The 13,382-nt window shown below is 39.4% G+C and overlaps 1 long non-coding RNA gene across 2 annotated transcripts; it reads left to right on the forward strand.

Annotated features, from left to right (window-relative positions):
• Positions 1–2,785: 2,785 nt before the first annotated feature.
• On the forward strand, positions 2,786–9,256 carry LOC140606459 (uncharacterized). Of its 2 annotated transcripts, XR_012008780.1 has the most exons (3): positions 2,786–2,895; positions 3,789–3,988; positions 4,794–9,256. It is a non-coding gene; the product is annotated as an uncharacterized lncRNA (long non-coding RNA). The 2 variants fall into 2 exon arrangements; XR_012008779.1 differs by having other exon boundaries at positions 3,789–9,256.
• The last annotated feature ends 4,126 nt before the right edge of the window (positions 9,257–13,382 follow it).

Below are 13,382 nucleotides of genomic sequence, written 5' to 3' on the forward strand. Positions count from 1 at the left end.
AGGATCTGAAAAACAAGGTAACTAGTAAGTGGCAGCAGGCATATGAATAAATGTTCAATATCATTCATTATCAATTATCAGGGAAATGCAAATCAAAACCTCAGTATCACCTCAGAACTGTTAGAATGGATATTATCAAAAAGACAAGAAATAACACGTGTTGGTGAGAGTGTGGAGGAAAGGGAATCCACTGTTGGTGGGAATATAAATTTGGTGCAGCCAGTATGCATCCCTATGTTTGTTGCAGCATTATTTACAATAGGCAAAATACAGAAACAAGTGTCCATCGACAGATGAACGGATAAAGAAAATGTGGTATATGTATATGTATGTACTTTTTATTCAACCATGAAAAGGAATGAAATCTTGCCATTTGCGACAACATGGATGGACCTTGAGGGCACTATGCTAAGTGAAGTAAGTCAGAGAAAGATATTGTATAGTCTCACTTCTATATGCAATCTAAACATCACCACCATCACCACCATCATTCCCCTGCTCCCCCTCCAAAACGAATTCAAATACTGAGAACAGATTCATGGTTGTCAGTGGTAGGGGGTGAGGGGTGGGCAAATTGGGCAAAAGGGGTAAAAGGTACAAGCTTCCAGTTATAAAATCAGTCATGGGCATGTAATGTACAGCATGGTGACTATAGTTAATAATACCATATTCTATACTTGACAGTTTCTAGGAGAATAGATCTTAGAAGTTCTCATTGCAAAATGTTTTCCATACATAGTGGTAGATGTTAGCTAGGTTTATTGTAGTTATTGTTTTGCAAAGGGTATATGCAAATATCGAGTCATGTTGTGCACCTGAAACTGTTACATGTCAATTACATTTCAGTTAAAAAAAGATAGTAAGCATTGACCAAATGGAAGTGTTGACCTCAGGGTGTCTTTTCTTCAAGATTATAATCAGTTTATGAGTCCCCTTTCTCCTCTCTAGTGGTGTTTTTCAAGTTACTAGAAGGGTCATGATGTCAAATTAGAGGGCACAACCTTTTTGACAGATGCAGTATGATAGAAAAATACTGTATCCAATAAATTTCCATTTTCTTTATAAAACAATTTACAGGGGCACCTAGATGACTCGGTTGTTTAAGCGTCTGCCTTTGGCTTGGGTCATGATCCTAGGATCCTGGGATTGATTCCTGTGTCAGGCTCCCTGTTCTGCAAGGAGCCTGCTTCTCCCTTTCCCGCTGCCTCTCCATTCCCTGCTTGTGTATGCGTGCGCTCACTCTCTCTCTCTCTCTCTCAAATAAATAAAATCTTTAAGAAAGCAGAATTTACATATATCCATGTGTATTTACTGGATCACCATGTAAAAAGTAGCTGTATTTCTTCTTGCTTGAAATCAGATCGTTGTCTGATGTGGCAAGTCTATACAGTTTATCCCAGGAGTGAGAGAGAAGAAGGGAGATGAAGAAAGATGCTGGGCAAAGAGTACCTGCCAGAGACGAAGTCTTTGCCTCACTTGTTTTGGGTTGGTGGTCCTGTTATAGATGAGGAAGTAGCGAGTACTCAAGAGACCAGTTCTAGCCTGTTGGTTTCAAGTAGTTACACATCTAACTCCTCTCAATGTAATATTGAGTAACTTGCCAAAGACAATACAGCTAGAGGAGAAAGTCTAGTGTAGTTTCAGAGCAGTATTTTTCCCCAAGGTGTTTTAGTGGCTGTCCCTAAAGCTCCTGTGTCTCAGCCTGAGTGTAAGCAGTAGTATGCTCTCTACACCCTTCCCGCCTGCTGCCTGTGTCATTTGGAACATGAAACTTCCGGCTAATGAGCCTTCTGCCCCCACAGCTCAGTCTGGTCCATCCTCGGGTTGTCTGCTCACCATTACGTTCTTTTTTTTTTTTTTTTTTTTTTTTTAAGATTTTAATTATTAGAGTGCACATGCACAAGCACAGAGGAGAGGCAGAGACAGAGGTAACAGGGAACCCAAGGCCGGACCCGATCCCAGAATCCTGAGATCATGACCCAAGCCAAAGGAAGACACACAATGGACTGAACCACCCAGGCGCCCCATTTTTTTGTTTTTTAACTGAGTGTTTGTTTTTACTTTGTTTAGATTTTAAAAATTATTTTTAAAGAGCTTTATTGAGGTATAATTGATATCCTAAAAACTACACGCATTAAATATGTTTAGTTTGATGAGTTTGAACATCTGCATACACTCATGAGACCATTACCACAGTCAAGCTAATGAACATGACCTCCAAAAGTTTCCTCTTGCCGGGTTTTGCTTTTGTGTTTGTTTTTTGTGTGTATGGTAACAACACTTCACAGAGACCTACCCTCTTAACTGTTTATAGAAATGGAATCAGGAAATACTTGTATCTTTACAATTGGTTTATTTCACTTAGCATAGTGCCCTTTGGTCCATCCATGTTGTTACAAATGGCAGGATTTCCTTTTTTTTTTAGGCGGTACTGATGATACTCTGTGGTTTGTGTGTATGTACCATGCTTTTTATCCATTCATTCGTGGATGGGCATTTAGGTTTCTACATCTTGGCTATCGTAAGTAGTGCTGCAATGGCCATGGTCAGCGTTAAATTCTAAACTGCTTTTGCTCCTAGACATTCACCTCTCTCTAAAAAGGCTGCATGCGATCCACACTTTATTAGTCCAAAATCCTGCTGGATCTTTTTTTCCCTTCTGAAAACTGCAGGTTCTCCAGCTCCAGTCACATGCCTCATATAATTGACCTCTGCTTTGCCGTCCTCATCTGGGGCACTGTGGTGTTAACTTCCTACCTGCTAACTTTTTTTTTTTTTTTTTTAGCTACTTCCAAATCTGGATTAGTTGGGTCATTCACTCACAACCTTTTTAACTGTTCTAAAGGGATGACTTCAGAAAAACTTCCCAGATGAGAGAACTATCCTATTCAGAATGTAGGTACTATTTGGTTCTTTTAACTTCCTTATTTATGTCTAAAAGAGCTGTTCCAAACTCCTCCTTCAACCCATGCCCTCTTTCCCCCATGTCAAGTAGACAGCTCTTCCCACTCAAAGATGAGGAGGACCAGCAGGATTACCTTTCCCCCACAGTAATGACTACTGGTTGGTTTTTCTTCCTTGGGCTCTGTTCTCAGCATTGGCTTGCAAGGCCTAGATCCAATTAGAGAGAAACCGCACAGTAATTCAAACAGGAAAAGTTTAGTATCAAGAATTACTAATTCTTAACTCCTCAAGACCTCTGCCCACTCCCCCCACCCCCCCGGGGCTCTGATGAGGGCCTGTTGGGAGGTCGTGGCCATACCTCACTGGAGGGCAGGGAAATTTCTGTGATGCTGTACTGGCAGACCTTGCTGGAAATCTGCCATCTCCCAAACATTTAATTACGTGATTTTTTAAAATTACATTTATTAATATTGCCAAATATCTGATCTCATCAAGCCAGCCTCTAAGTATTGGAAACTGTCAGTTCACTATAGCAGATAGATTTCCAAAATTCTAGCCAAATTTTCTCATTGGCAACTAACACGGTCAGTTGCTCTTGAAGTGAGAGACTCACTTGGCTCATTGTCAAGCAGATGTCTGCCAGACCCATGTCTGAACAGCCACATGTTCTCGGTCAGTAATTATTTCAAGTAACAATGGTGTTCCACAAAAAGCAGTTCGGCTCACCATGTAACATGCCTTTCCGTGAGAACACCACTGTTCTATGGTCTGTGGCAGCAAATGTTCCTCTAAAGGTCATGGTTTCATAACAGTAATTGTCCCTGCTCTATCAAGGACACTCTTAAGGCAACTGGCTTTTTTTCTTTTCTTCTTTCTGAATCCAGAGCCCAAGTGGTACCACTGGCTCAATTCATGCAAAAGTGTGGCAGTTCACTGCTTTTGCACCATCATTGCAAACATATAACATAATTGAAAGACAACATCTTCATAGTTTTGACCTCACAGACCCTCCGAAAGCATCTTGAGGACCTACAGTAGTCCACAGACTACACTTAGAGACCTGCTGGCCCACTGGAAAGACATGGTTTGTTTTTGTTTTTGTTTTTGTTTTTTAAGATTTTATTTATTTATTCATGAGAGACACAGAGAGAGAGGCAGAGACATAGGCTGAGAGAGAAGCAGGCTCCCTGCAGGGAGCCCGATGAAGGACTTGATCCCAGGACTTCAGGATCACAACTTGAGTCAAAAGGTGTCTAGCTTGGGCATCCCGGGTGGCTCAGTGGTTTAGCGTCGCCTTCGGCTCAGGGCGTGATCCTGGAGACCTGGGATCGAGTCCCACGTCAGGCTCCCTGCATGGAGCCTGCTTCTCCCTCTGCCTGTGTCTCTGCCTCTCTCTCTCTCTCTCTCTCTCTCTCTCTCTCTGTGTCTGTCATTTGCTCCCGGGGGGGGGGGGGGGTTTGCTGGGGTGTGGCCAAGCCGGCAGGCTCCTGCCTCCCCATCACCCGGTTAGGAACGAATGGAAGGAAACAAATACGCATTAGGAATTGAGCAAAAGGTTTGCGCCGAATCCCTTAAGAATATGTTCTTGCAAAAATTGTTAAAGGGAAAAAGCAAAACACAAATGAGAACAAGAATGTGCTTTTGGCCCACTGACAGCTGCTCTGTCTGTACATCATAAATACGGGGCTTGGTTTTTTGTTTTTTTTTTTTTTTAACTTGTTTATAATAATGACCAATGCAATATTTTAAAAGTTGTATTTTTTAATGTAAATTCAAATGTATGTTGTTTCATGTCTGATCAGATTAAGATTTTTAACGACATACATCTTCCTCCTGTCCTGTTTTTTTCTTTTTTCTTTTTTTAAAGTTCTTATTTATTTATTTGGCAGAGAAAGAGAGAAATCGCACAAGCAAGGGGAGAGGCAGAAGCCGATTCCCCACTGAGCAGGGAGCCAGAGATCACACAGAGCACAGGACTCCATCCCAGGACACTGACTGATATCGACTGGAGCCGAAAGTAGCCACTTTTTTTTTTTTTTTTTAAGATTTTATTTATTCATGAGAGACACAGAGGTAGAGGCAGAGACATAGGCAGAGGGAGAAGCTGGCTCCCCGCTGGAGCCTGATGTGGAACTCGATCCCAGGACTCCAGGATCATGATCTGAGCCAAAGGTGTCTGGCTGAACCACTGAGCCTCTCAGGTGCCCCCAAAGGCAGCCGCTTAACTGATTGAACCACCCAGTTACCTCCCCTCTGCCCATCCCATTTTTTTTTATTTATTTATTTATTTATTTATTTATTTATTTATTTATTTATTTATTTATTCAGTATTTTAAAAAATTTATTTATTTTATTATTTTTTTAAATTTATTTTTTCAGTATTTTATTTTTTTATTCCATCCCATTTTTAAAAACAAATGCTGTCTTACAAAAACCCTTGGAATTTCAAATGCTTATTCCATTAATGCTACCAGTTTGCTAACCAATCTTTGGACCTCCTTTCAGGAACAATCCTGAGAACCCTTGTCAAATAATCATAGCAATAACAATAAGAAAAATATAGCTAATAGACAATTTGAATTCTCATTTTTAACCATAGATTTAATTTCTGGAAACAGCCAAGTTTGGTGACTCCTAATCCATTTTTAAAAATAGACTTTGCTTCTGGAGCAGTTCTCACAGCACAATGGAACAGAAAGTACAGAGTTCCCATATATCCCTTGACACTCTGCCATTATCAGCATCCCACACCACAGTGGGACATTTGTTACAATTGGTGAACCTACACCAACACAGCATTATCATCCAAAGTTCAAAGTTTCCATTAGGGTTCACTCTTGGTGTTGTACATTCTATAGGTTTTGCTAAATACATAGTAACATGTGTCAATTGTTATAGTGTTATATAGAATAATTTCAATGCCCTAAAAATCTTCTGGCTGTGCCTATTCATTTATTACCATCTCTTAGCCCCTGGCAACCACTGATCTTTTTACTGTCTCCATATTTTTGCCTTATCCAGAATGTCATATAGTTGGAATCATGCGTATAGCCTTTTCAGATTGGCTTTTCTCACTTAATAATATGAACTTAAGCTTCTTCTATGTCTGTTTGTGGCTTGGTGGCTCATTTATTTTTAGCACTGAATAATATTTCATTGTCCAGAGGTACCACAATTTATGTACCCATTCAGCCATTATAGAACATCTTGGTTGTTTCCAAGATTCGTCAATTATAAATACAACTGCTATAAATATCTGTGTGCAGATTTTCAGATGGACGTAAGTTTTCAATTGCTTTGGGTAAATACCAAGGGCCATGATTGCTGGATGGTACAGTAAGAATATATTAAATTTTGTAAGAAACTGCCAAACTGTCTTCCAAAGTGGGGGTACCATTTGCATTCCTTCCAACAATAAGTGAGAGTTCCTGTTGCTCCACATCCTCACCAGCATTTGATATTCCAATGTTCCAGATTTTGGCTGTTCAAATTGGGATATGGTCGTATCTCTTTGTTGTTTTAATTTGTAATTCTTTGAGGACATATAAACTGGAGCATCTATTTGTAAACTTATTTGCCATCTATTTTCTTTGTTGGCAAAGTATCTGTTCAGATCTTTTGCCCATTTATTATTTGAGTTTTTTTTTCTTGTTAAGTTTTAAGAATTCTTTGTATATTTTGAATGACTGTCTTTTGTCAGTGATGTTTTTTGCAAATATTTCTCCTATTCCGTGGCTTGTCTTCTTTATTCCCTTGATCTCAATCCATTTTTAAGATTGGAGACAGAGTTGGGGCACCTGGGTGACTCAGTTGGTTGAATGCTTGACTTGATTTCATCTTGGGTTGTGATCTCAGTGTCATGGGATCAAGACCTGGGTCAGGCTCTGTGCTCATCATGGAGTCTGCTTAGGATTCTCTCTCTCCCTCTTCCCCTCCCTCCCTCAACTCAAACTCTTCACTCTCTTAAAAAAAAAAGAGAGAGAGAGTGAGAAGAGAGAGAAAAAAATGACTTAAAAAAAAAAAGAAAGAAAGAAAGAAAGAAATAGGAGACAGGGTGGTGCTAGATTATCCAAACAGTGGACTAGGCCTAAATTCAGGGCACCACCAAAAGGATCATCAAAAGCATGAGGAATAAAATATTTTTGAAAGAATTTGGGCAGCCTGGATGGCTCAGCGGATTAGAGCCTGCCTTCAGCCCAGGGCGTGATCCTGGGGTCCCAAGATCGAGTCCCACATTGGGCTCCCTGCATGGAGCCTGCTTCTCCCTCTGCCTGTGTCTCTGCCTCTCTCTCTGTGTGTCTCTCATGAATAAATAAATAAATCTTAAAAAAAAAAAAGAAAGAATTTGATGTCAGATAACATCCACTTTTGGCTATAACAGAGTAATTGGTACAAGAATTACCCTTCCACTGAACAACCACAAAACTGAACAAAATATGTTATGCAACTTTTTTCAAGTATTGGGTAAAAAGTAGCATAGGACTTTGATCCTGTGAAGGGAAACAAGTGAAGGAAGCCTCACAATTGCCCCAAACTCCTGTGTGTTATGGGTCACTGATCTCAAGTGGAAAGGTATCTTGCAGAACTGAGGGGACAGAGATTGGATTAGTGGGATACTGAAAAGTTAAGAATTGGAGGGCAGGTTCCTGAAGAAAAGGAAGCTGTGTGTGGGGAGGAGGATTCTGGAGATCTGCACAGGGCTCCGCCATGGGTCTTTAACTGGGGCTGCCATGCATTGCTGCAGTATGAGGCTTTGCAAGGCCTGGTAGGGATTGTCTGTTGTGGGATTGAGAGTTTGGTGATAGTAGAGTTTGTGTGGTTCTGAGAGATGTTAGTGCTCTGACCTGGCCAGACTGGAAAGACTTCTATGAGCTCCTTCAACTTTCAGGTGAGACTCCAGAAAAGACATGATTTAGGAGTCAGGAATATGTCTTAGTTTAAGGGCCAAGCCCTAAGATCAAAGCCAAAACTAAAATATATGCATTCTGGTGGGTATACTTTATTTATTTTATTTTTAAAAAAGATTTTGTTTATTTGAGAGAGAGAGTGCACAAGCAGGGGGAGAAGGAGAAGCAGACTACCAAGAGGGAGTCCAACACAGGAATCTATCCCAGACCTCAGGACCAAGACCTGACCTGAAGGCAGATGCTTCACCAACTGAGCCAACCAGGTGCCCCTCTGGTGGGTATACTTTAGTAAAGAATAAAACCAAAGCTGACTTGGCCGAAAAGCCATGCCTGTGATTTAACAACCTAGCAGAACAAAAGTCAACACCCTGTAAAGGAAGATAGTATAATCCAGACTTCCAAAAATGTATCATCCAAAATATTATGTATCCAGCACACAATAAATTATTAATGTGGAAAAGCAGGGAGACTTGACCCTTCCTCCAAGAAAAACAAACAAATTTAAAAATCAATAGAAGAGACTCCAAAATATCACAAATGTTGGAACTGACAGAGAAGGATATTCAAGTAGCTATTATTATAAATAGTTTTAAGGCCTTAAAGGAAAATATAGTCAAAATGAATGGATAGATAGGAAATCTCAGCAAAGCAATCAAAACCATTAAAAAAGAGCAAAGTGGGGATTCGAGAATGGAAAAGCAAAATATCTGAAATTAAAATTTAAACTGTAGGATATTAACATCAAGTTGGAGACTTCAGAAGAAAAACTGAATAAAGCTGAAATCAGATCAGTAGGGATTATTTGAAGAATAGAAAGAAAAAAGATCAACAAAGCCCCAGCAACCTATAAGCAATATCAAGCAAGCTAACATATATTTTAACTAGAGAGAGAGCATGGGGCCAAAAACATTGAAGAAAAAGTCCAAGAAATTCCCCAAATTTGCAGAAAAACTTCAAGTTACAAACCCAAGAATCCTAGCAAACTCCAAGCAGAATTAAAGAAAAGACATCTAAGGCCATCATAGTTAAAATGCTGAAAATGATAAGAGAATAATCTCACAATTCACCAGAGGAGATAAAATACCTGCAGAGAAACACCTATACAGGGACAACTGGGTGGCTCAGTGGTTGAGTGTTTGCCTCAAACTGTTGGCTCAGGTCATGATCCCGGGACCTGGGTGGCTCAGGTCCTCGGATCCCACATCGGGCTCCCTCCATAGAGCCTGCTTCTCCCTCTTCCTGTGTCTCTGCTTCTCTCTGTGTGCCTTTCATGAATAAATAAATAAAATCTTAAAAAACAAAACAAAACAAAACAAAAAAACCACAACAACACATACAGTACAAGTGACAGTTGACATCTCATCAGAAAAATGGAATCCAGAAGACAATAGAATGACATCTTAAAAAAAAAAAAGATTGCTCGATTGATTGATTAGAGAGAGAGAGAGAGAGTGCATGCAGAGGGAGAAGGAGACAGAGAATCCTCCAGCAGACTCTCCGCTGAATGTGGAGCTCAATGCAGGGCTCAGTTGATCCCAGGACCCGAGATCATGACCTGAGCTGAAATCAAGAGTCAGCTGCTTAACCGACTGAGGTATCTTTAGAATGACACCTTTATAAAGAGTTGAAAGGAAAGAAAGTCAATTTAGAATGATATATCCTGTGAAGTTATGTATTAGAAATTAAGATGAAATAAAGGCATTTTCATATAACCAAAAGCTGAAAGAATTCGTTGCTACATGGTCTGCACTATAGGATATACTGAAGTCAACTGGTATGCATAAGAAGGAAGAGTACTGAGAATGGTAAATATGTTGGAAATTTATCTATATTTTTATATTGAACCATATTTTCTTCTCTTTTTAAAAAACTTTTTTGGAAGCTAACTGGCTTTAAATGTAACAATATATTACTGTTAAAAGATAAACTGAGGCACATGACATTTTTGAAGAGTTTATTTGAACAAGCACTGATTTGTATCAAGTAGCACTCACCCTGAAGTGGTTGGGGGTGCTCTACTGGCAGGAGCTGGGAGAAAGCTTTGTGTTATTAATTGGCTGTACCTTAAGCAGCTGCCTTATTTGGGAAAGCCTAGTTCACTGGTTGTGATTGATGGTTCTTAAGCTTTGCTTTCCTAACCTCAAGGCACTATTCCTCAAGGAATGGGCTCTGGCTCAGGTTTTGGTTTGGCTGCCAAAACATCAGAGCCATCCCAGACTAATGACTTCCTTGTTTAATGACTTTTTCAGTAGTTGTGGGGTTTATTATGTAAGTATATGTGACATATATGGCAACAATAGCAAAAGGTAATAAGATTCGCATATTTTATATGAATTATTAATGCAATATTAATTCTAAATAGACTGTGATAAGCTAAAGATGCATATTAAAACCCATAGAACAATCACTAGAAATATAATAAAAACTATAGGTAAAGGCCAATAAGAGGAAACAAAAATGAAGTGTATAGTGTGTGTATGTGTGTGTATGATTTTATTTATGAGAGAGAGAGAGAAAGAGAGAGAGAGAGAGAGAGAATAGTCAGGGGGAGGAGCATAGGCAGGGCTCGATCCTAGGATCCTGAGATCATGACCTGAGCTGAAGGTAGATGCTTAACCGACTGAACTACCGGGTGCCCAGGAAATGTATAATATATTTGATTAGAAAGAAAGACTGGAAAAGAGGAAAAGAAAAACAAAAAACAAAGAGATAACTAAAAAAAGTAGCAATTTGGTAAACGTAAAAATCAATAGGTACATTAATTGCTAATGGACAATATACTCTAACTAAAAGGCTAAGATTATCAGAGTGGACAAAAAAGCAAGATCCAACTATATTTAATCTACAAGAGACATATTTTAAACATAAAGACACAGAGAAATTGAAAGTAACAGATAGATATACCATGCAGGGAGTAAGATAATAAAACTGGTGTGACTCTTGCTATCAGATAGAATAGATCTTAAGAGAAAGATTAGTATGAGAGATAAAGGGGGACTTTTTCTTTTTTAAAGACTTTGTTTTTAGGGTGCCTGGGTGGCTCAGTCAGTTAAACGTCTGCTTTCTGCTCAGGTCATGATCCCAGGATCCAGCCCTGCATCAGGTTCCTTGCTCAGTAGGGAGCCTGCTTCTCCCTCTCCCTCTGTCCCAATACCCTGCTCATGCTCTCTCTCTCTCAAATAAATAAATAAAATCTTTTAAAAAATTGTTTTTAAAAATACTTTATTTTTGAGTAATCTCTACACCCATTGTGGGGCTTGAACCCACAACTCTGAGATCAAAAGTCACATACTCCACTGACTGAGCCAGCCAGGCACCCCAAAGGGGATTTTTCATGTTTATAAAGGAGTTAAATAATAAGAAATACATAAAATCCTTAATGACATGTACCTGTATTCGTTTCCTAGGGTTGCCATTATATAGTACCACAAACTAGGTGATACAAAACAACAAAATTTCATTCTCTCATGATTCTAAAGACTAGAAGTCTGAAATCAAGGTGTCAGAGTGACCATGCTCCCTCTGAGACTTAGGAGAGACTCTTCTTGCCTCTTCCTAGTTAATGGTGGTTTGCCATCAATCTTTGTTGTTCCTTGGCTTGCAGTTACAGGACTTCAATCTCTGTCTCCATTGTCACATGGCATTCTCTCTTCATGTGTGTTTGTCTTCACATTGCATTTTCCTAACTTGTGTTGAGTCCTAATGAACCCATCTTAATCGGTTACATTTGCAAAGACTCCTTTTCCAAACGAGGTCATATTCACAGATACCAGGGATTAGGATTTTATTTTTTAAAAGATTTTATTTATTTATTCATGAGAGACAGAGGGGGAGGGAGAGAGAGAGAGAGAGAGAGGGAAGCAGAGACACAGACAGAGGGAGAAGCAGACTCCATGCAGGGAGCCCCATGTGGGACTCGATCCTGGGTCTCCAGGAACAGGCCCTGGGCTGAAGGCGGCGCCAAACCACTGAGCCACCTGGGCTGCCCGGGATTAGGATTTTTTTTTTAAATTTTTATTTATTTATGATAGTCACCCAGAGATAGAGAGAGAGGCAGAGACACAGGCAGAGGGAGAAGCAGGCTCCATGCACCGGGAGCCCGACGTGGGATTTGATCCCGGGTCTCCAGGATCGCACCCTGGGCCAAAGGCAGGTGCTAAACTGCTGCGCCACCCAGGGATCCCAGGATTAGGATTTTAATAACGTATTTTGGGGAGATACGATTCAATCACTATAGTACTAATAACAGGACTTCACAATACATGAAGAAAAACGGGTAAGTGAAAAGTAAGAAATCGACAAGTTCATTATCATATTGAGGAATTAACATCTCCTGTCAGATACTGGTAAAACCTCTGGACAAAAGGAAAATTGAGAAGGATACAGAAGATCTGAACCTTGATATTATTGACATTAATACATTCAATAACTGGAACACACAGTTTTCAAGTATACTAGGAATGTTCGTTAAGATAGACCAAATGCTGAGCCATAAAATAAGTCTCAACATATTTCAAAAGACAGACATCTTAGGTAGTAGAGGTGAATAAGATTGGATTAAATTAGAAATCACTAACAATAAGATATCCAGAAAGGCTTCAGATATTTGGAAACGAAGCCGTATCCTTATAAAGTAGCTAATGAATCGAAGAAACTACAAAGGAAATTAGACAATATTTTGAATGGAATGATAATAAAAACACATATATCAAAACTTGTGGGATATAACTAAAGCAGTGCTTAAAGAGAAATTTAGTTTTAAATATATTAGAAAAGAAAAAGTTCAGCAATGATGATCTAATGTTACAACTTCATGTAAGCTTGAAATAGAAGAGCAAATTAAACCAAAAGTAAATAGGAGGAAATAATAAGAAAATAAATCAATGAGAAAAAAAAGAGTACATAAATAACAGGTAAAATTAAAGCCAAACTTTGATTCTTCAAAAAAAAAATCAGTAAAATAAATAACAGAGGGATTAATCAAGAAAAAAAGAAAAACAAAAAGTGCTTATATTAGGAGTGAAAGAGGAGTTATTACTACAGATGCTACTGACATGGTGACTTCAGCAAAAATGGCAGAGTAAGAATCTTTTAGGGTTCCTGAACCTAATTCCAATGAGTGGGGGGTGCCTCCAACAACACCAAACAGTCAGTTTAGATGTCTTGGATGCCAACAGTGTGTCTGAGAATTCAGCTCAGTTCTGACACTTTCTACCTGGAGATAGCACCAGATTCTATAGGTTAAGGGCTCAGTCCTACAAGACTGCTCCCCATTTACAATGTCAGGTGCCCGTTGCAAGCCCCAGACTGTTTCCTGCACTTCTGACCAACTAGCTATAGATTGGAGGCTCCAACAATCTCCTCCTTAAGTTTGATTAATTTATTAGAACAGGTCATAGGACTCAGGGAAATTATTTATGTCTACCAGTTTATAATAGGATATGATAAAGAATATGAATCAATAGCCAGATGGAGAGATACATAGGGCAAGATCCCAAAGGAGCTTCTGTCCTCTTGGAGCTTGGAGCCTGGCTTGGTGACATAAGAAAACATTCTGGTTCCCCAAGCATC

Source organism: Canis lupus, chromosome 16 (genome assembly GCF_048164855.1).
Source record: "Canis lupus baileyi chromosome 16, mCanLup2.hap1, whole genome shotgun sequence".
NCBI classification, from domain to species: domain Eukaryota; kingdom Metazoa; phylum Chordata; class Mammalia; order Carnivora; family Canidae; genus Canis; species Canis lupus.